This window comes from Lepisma saccharinum, chromosome 23, assembly GCF_977018435.1.
Source record: "Lepisma saccharinum chromosome 23, izLepSacc3.1, whole genome shotgun sequence".
Taxonomy (NCBI): domain Eukaryota; kingdom Metazoa; phylum Arthropoda; class Insecta; order Zygentoma; family Lepismatidae; genus Lepisma; species Lepisma saccharinum.
Genome location: NC_139251.1, coordinates 47508025 through 47515513, shown reverse-complemented (window position 1 = coordinate 47515513; position 7489 = coordinate 47508025).

Sequence of the window (7489 nt, the reverse complement as noted above, 5' to 3'; positions counted from 1 at the left end):
CTCAACAATTGCCAGAGCTGATGTTATCCCTATTTCAAATGTAGCTCTTATGCTATCTTGTTTTTTAACCTATTTTTGAAATGACTTACAATATTTTCCTATAAGGCTGCTGTTTCTTCTACTGTAAGGTTCCTCAGTGTAATCTACTACGACCTGCTAATAGGCTTCTGCTCTCAGCGTAATCTGTTTTTACGGGACTAAACTAACCTACAATGAGAGAAAAGTGGATAGAAAGAAGCTCTGGTATATTTTTTTAGCTATTTTTTACCTCCTGCAATTTTTGGCTCTTATGCTAATCTTGTTTTTTGACCTATTTTTGAAACGACTTACGATATTTTCCTATAAGACTGTCTTCTCTTACGGTAAGCAGCGATTGTTTTCCTCACTGTAATCTACTATGACCTAATAGGCTTCTGCTCTCAGTGTAATCTGCTACGAGCTAATACGATGTTCTTTTAAAACTCATGTGTGATCTTCTACAATGTGCCCCTACTGCTACGACCTAATGCGACCTCTCCTATGATGTTTTGGGCCCCTGCTACGATGTTTTTTTTGTAAAAATTGCTCCTCATGATCCAAAATTGTATTGTAGTGGTATTTGAAATCGACTGTGGTGTGTGAAGGGGAAAAATCTTCGTGTTCAGTGACCTATTTTTGAAATGACTTATGATATTTTCCTATAAGGCTGTTTTTTTTTACGATGTTTTCGTGTAAGGCAGAGATCGTCTGTCAATGGGCCCTCAGTGTAATTTACTACGACCTAATACTAATTTTCTCTCTATGTTCCGTGCCTTATTTATTGTGCTGACGATGTTTCACAGCGCAGAAAAAAAAGCCGGTACGAGTAAATGTATTTTTCTGTTTCAACATCATCAAGTGGGGTTCAGTGTTGCCAACCTACCCCCAAGAAAATTTTATTTTTATAGGCGAAGCTATCCTACAATTAGGAGTTGGCAACACTGACTAGTTGCTCACAAACCTCTTGTTTTTTAAACATATGATATTTCACAAGCGAGGCTAACCTACAAGTTACAAGTTGACGGTGTAATCTTCTATAAGATGATAAGTATGCAATAAGATGAAGAAGATGCTAACCTGGCAATAGCGGTGTCAATGTTCCAGCTCTCTACCCCCTCTCTCACCGGGCCTCCTCCCCTATGGTGCAGTGGTAGCCTTGTATACAAGGGTTCAATACTTGCACAAGTGGTTTTTTGAAACTGTAGGTCCAGCCTCGATTAGTTTTACTTACAGGGGGCTCTTGTAATGCTACGGAGGGCGAAAAAAACATGCATACTTCTGTTTTTCCACATGTATGTATGTATGTAATGCGATTTGTGTGGGGGCCAAAATTTTGAACTTATGGCTTAATTAATCTGCATGAATGCTTAATGTATGATTTTTTTATTTCTAGTTCGACATGAGATACACACAATTTTTATTTTTTTGAAGTACAGTTAATATTACCTAGTTTTGGTTAAACTGTAACATACAACTAGCGATCGACACGACCACCTGACACACAGACAGAGAGAATGTGAGCAAATTCAAAGTGTGATCTATCGTGAACTAAACTAACCTCACTCACCCACCCACATATAGTCTTATAGTAACTCAAAAACAGAAAAGTAGTACATAGCATTGACAGGTCGATCTATTGTAAACTAAACTAACCTCACTCGCCCCACTCACATATAGCCTTACAGGGTGACTCAAAGGCAGAAAGGCAAGCTATATTTTTTGTAAGGGCCAACACACAAGATCTATTGCAAACTAAATTAACCTACGACATAAGCCCATGGACACATTTTCCAGATAGGGTATAAGCAACTCACTTCTTGCAATGTATAACGGGGAAAATTAACCTACAGCTGGCAACACTGTTTGAGTGCTTTCGACGAGCCAAACTATATTTTGCAAATAGGCTAAAGCTAATCTCTACAGCTAGAAGCTTGAAATATATACCCTCGCAGAGTATGCCAACTTACCTCATGTAAAAATATTACCTAGTATGGTTAAGCTGTGACATACAACTAACGATCCACACGACCACCTGACACACATATGGAGAGAGTGAGACAGCTTATACGCAATATATTCCTACACATGTACTGGGTTTAAAAGGTAACTTGCAACAACTATTTCACTTACCCCCTATCAAAATCTCCTAACTACATGTTTTTGATACTTGCTGCCAGAACATGGTGGTTTTAGACTGTAAATTCAATCTGATTATTCTATTTGTGCATGATGCCTGCATTTGGAATATTTTTATTCTTGGCATACGGTATTTTGCGTGCCTCCAGTAATCTTGCGCTCGATTCACGGAAGCTATGACGTGTATTTTTCTGTTTCGCGAACATGCGAGAATTTTTCACAATAGATAATATATTGCAAGAGCGAGTTGTTTGTGTATTATAAATCTAGTTTTGGAAATGGACATGAATATAATGTCAAAAAATTATTGCATAACTTAAAAACATTGATATTTATTGCACTAGCAAAGGTAAATGTGGAATGCCCCGGCCCCTCAGCTGTTAGGTTAAACACCATAAAAATTTTATTACTGATAGCAAGCATTCTCATATCGACAAAACAGATCTAGTAATGAGCTGTCTTGCAAGTCTCCTGAGTGAAGGAATATGATGCCACTATAAACTGTAAACAAGATATGCAGTCCCTCCGCATGAGATGTATGAGGCTTATGAACCTCGACCTATAGAGTTGTACAATGGATGTTTTTTTTTTTAAGCATAGCGGTGTGTTTTTGCTAATTTCAATGTTATTGAGCGGGCATGTAAAGAAGGGGAGAGAAAAAAAGAGGAGGAGGGTTATAATGGATAATTCATATTTCGATTTTCAATATTTTTGCTAGTCATGATTCAACCTGCTATCTAGAAGGACACTGGACGATGGCTAAAAGCGAGTGAAGGAGAGAAATGTTATTTTTTTTATTTTTTTGATTGTGTGTGATGAATAGTTTTAGATAATAATAGTAGGCTAATAGAATTGTAGAAAATGGCTGTATCGTGATGCGAGGCTGAAAGCAATTTGAAAGCAGTCTCGGGCATCCTTCGCGTTCAGCCAACAAGGAAAATGCACATGGAGGGCGCAATGGTATTGTCCATGGATGGTTTTTTTTGAATAAACATACATATCAGTTTTTTGCAGTCTCCAGATGGGACTGGAGCTTTTGTTTTGGTTGGACAAGGGGGTTCAGATAAATGCATGGACATCAAAATAAAGAAAAACAAATTACTCAACCGCTCACATGTATTGAGTCTTCCATAACACACCTCACGGGCGTACCTACATGTATGCAAAATATAGTTAATGTCTTATTTCTCGAACCTGTGGTCTGTAGATTTGCTTTGTTGGCAACAGAAACAGAAAAAATGGCACCATGTTATTGTATACTGATATGGGTGTACTGTAATCATAACAATTTTTCTAGTTAAAAATCTATGTCGAAAAGCAATGTTGGGTGACTTGTCTGTGTTGGGTCTTATTAACAACTTCACAGCTGTACCTGCACAACTCATTGACTACAAGGCAACAATGTTAGGAAAATGTGTGCATGGCTCCGAGAATACAATTTAAAATCACTAATGTGGCATAAACCCCCTCCACTGTGTGTATTTGAATATGGGAAAATTAGGACATTTTGATAATCGAGGAGAACAATCACAAAAACAGCTTGCACCGGTATGACGTGTTCAAACTTCAGACGATTTTTGTTAATCTACAAAGCCAGTGCGAAACGGAGATCACTACCGAAAATTGGGAAAAAAGAAAGAAGCGAGGCTATTTTGGCTAATGGCAACGATGAGGATGAATAATGGTTGTTTTGATAAAATTGATGAAGTCAATATGGCCTAGCCTAAAATAAAATTCAACAATTAATGTTAAACATTTGCCACTCTGAAATGGCGACGGCTACCATCATAACATCACTTGTTTCTAATCTGTCCATATTGGCCCTCTCTCTACCCCCTCCATAATTCGATTCGAAAGGCACAATCATTCCAGTTTTTGAATAAGACTCGCATATGCCCACAGAAAAAACAAGAGAAGAAATAAATAAATCAAGTTATGTATATTCTTCACCCCCGAACTTTCTTCCACAACACCGCACGAAGCCTCGAGTTTCGGATATTGTTGTTGTGCGACAGGATAGGATAGATGAACCGTATGTTTACCGAGGACCAGATGTAATCAAATATTTTTTTTTGAAAAGATAGTTGAAGAGGTTGAGACCATTGGCAGCCTCTTACGCGAATCGAAACCAAATGCTCCCATTATCCAGCGATGAACTTCAATCTCACAATAATATTGAAATGTGTCCGGTGTGCGATCAAAGGTTTCACCGACGAGAACCGAAAGTAATTTCATCATAATTATTTCACCGGAAACTACATCGGTGGAATCTGTAACATAATGTATTCATGTATGTGTTTGGCAATCATATATCACTTACTAGAACAATTTTCACATTGTTTTCACTACGTGAGATGATATTTTATTTACATTTACGATAAAATAGAGGTTTGGGTGTAATAACAGTTTTTATAATTAATTTAGAGATGCATTTTTTATTTGTTGAGTTAATGATTAGGTTATTTGTTATTTTCTCGCGAAAAAAAAGAGGGAACCACAGCTGAAAGAAAATACACAACTTGTATTATTGAGTCAAGAGTTTGTTTTAACATCACTTTTTGCACACATAGGCTAATCACGACTCGGGATACGTTTAAATGGAATCTGAAATATTGATTATGCGACCTGACTGGAACTCGGAATAGGACACACTGATTACAAGACGTCGATATATTACCACTTGGTAAGAAATTGTAGTGTTTCAATTCACACACACACTCACAATTTAAAACAACTAAACTGATCGCAGGCCCAACTGGTGGCTGGCATACACATCTATCCATCCACCGGTCGTTTCTGGGGCGTGTGTCTCGATGAGTGTCCAACAACCTCCATTGTGAAGTAAAATCTGTAGGGGTAACATCACTCTCCAATTACAATGTTGGCAAACTTTCCAACTTCATCGTGAACGACGACAAAGGTAACGGCTACCTGATCAAAATTATCAATACGCTGCCTCCGAGATTCTGGAACGTTGCCGAAGGAAAGGGACTCGTGAACGACATCATCAACAAGTTATTTTTCGAGATGCATTTACTTGGCTACCATTACTGCGGACCGGGTACCAAACTCGAGAAAAGATTGGAGAGAGGAGACAAGGGTGTGAATCTGTTGGACGCGGCATGCAAAGATTATGATATTGCGTACAACACGCACACGAATTTGGATGCACGTCACGAAGCAGACAAGAAATTGGAGCATGCCGCTTTCAGGAGGGTCATGAGCAGAGATGCTTTTTTGCGAGAAAAAGTTGCAGCATTGGGCACCACCATCGCCATGAACACGAAACAAAAATTTGGATGGGGAATCCTACCTAGAGTTATTTTTAACTGGCAACGAGCTGATCTTGGTCAGCACGACAAACCCTCAGCTATTATAGAAGATATCTGAAACCAGCTTACACCAGTTATTCATAGCTCCCCCAATTTTCTCACGATGGTGGGTTGCTACCGGCCCTATACGTAGGCTGAATAAATTCCGACCAGAGCTGGATTCGAACCTATGCCGTCTCGCAGCGAACAATCTCAAGACGAGTGAACGCCGTAACTCGCTCAGCTACGGAGGACGACTCTTTTTCTCTCTCTCTCTACTCTTTCTCTAATTTTCATCATTATTGTTAAAATTAATCCAAGAGAAAATATATATTTTGTGTTGACATGGGAAATATGCAATAAAAAAATGCATGATCAATAGTTAAGGTCAAAATCTGAATAAACAGTGAGGGTGATACACGCAAGCTTCCAGGCATGTGATTTGCACAGAATTAAATATAAAATGAGAGATGGAAGGTTTTTGTTACTATTAGAATTTAAGGACGGAAAATATGTACAGCGAATGAATACTACGTTTGACTAATCGTGAAGATGAGTATTACAGTACGTTTTTTATCGTTCTTATATAAACGTTGAAACGTTTAAGAACGTATAAGAACGTTTACCGAAACGTTGAAACGATAATGATGAAAATTAGAGAAAGAGTAGAGAGAGAGAGAAAAAGAGTCGTCCTCCGTAGCTGAGCGAGTTACGGCGTTCACTCGTCTTGAGATTGTTCGCTGCGAGACGGCATAGGTTCGAATCCAGCTCTGGTCGGAATTTATTCAGCCTACGTATAGGGCCGGTAGCAACCCACCATCGTGAGAAAATTGGGGGAGCTATGAATAACTGGTGTAAGCTGGTTTCAGATATCTTCTATAATAGCTGAGGGTTTGTCGTGCTGACCAAGATCAGCTCGTTGCCAGTTAAAAATAACTCTAGGTAGGATTCCCCATCCAAATTTTTGTTTCGTGTTCATGGCGATGGTGGTGCCCAATGCTGCAACTTTTTCTCGCAAAAAAGCATCTCTGCTCATGACCCTCCTGAAAGCGGCATGCTCCAATTTCTTGTCTGCTTCGTGACGTGCATCCAAATTCGTGTGCGTGTTGTACGCAATATCATAATCTTTGCATGCCGCGTCCAACAGATTCACACCCTTGTCTCCTCTCTCCAATCTTTTCTCGAGTTTGGTACCCGGTCCGCAGTATTGGTAGCCAAGTAAATGCATCTCGAAAAATAACTTGTTGATGATGTCGTTCACGAGTCCCTTTCCTTCGGCAACGTTCCAGAATCTCGGAGGCAGCGTATTGATAATTTTGATCAGGTAGCCGTTACCTTTGTCGTCGTTCACGATGAAGTTGGAAAGTTTGCCAACATTGTAATTGGAGAGTGATGTTACCCCTACAGATTTTACTTCACAATGGAGGTTGTTGACACTCATCGAGACACACGCCCCAGAAGACGACCGGTGGATGGATAGATGTGTATGCCAGCCACCAGTTGGGCCTGCGATCAGTTTAGTTGTTTTAAATTGTGAGTGTGTGTGTGAATTGAAACACTACAATTTCTTACCAAGTGGTAATATATCGACGTCTTGTAATCAGTGTGTCTTATTCCGAGTTCCAGTCAGGTCGCATAATCAATATTTCAGATTCCATTTTAAACGTATCCCGAGTCGTGATTAGCCTATGTGTGCAAAAAGTGATGTTAAAACAAACTCTTGACCTCAATAATACAAGTTGTGTATTTTCTTTCAGCTGTGGTTCCCTCTTTTTTTTCGCGAGAAATAACAAATTAACCTAATCATTAACTCAACAAATAAAAAATGCATCTCTAAATTAATTAATAAAAACTGTTATTACACCCAAACCTCTATTTTATCGTAAATGTAAATAAAATATCATCTCACGTAGTGAAAACAATGTGAAAATTGTTCTAGTAAGTGATATATGATTGTCAAACACATACATGAATACATTATGTTACAGATTCCACCGATGTAGTTTCCGGTGAAATAATTATGA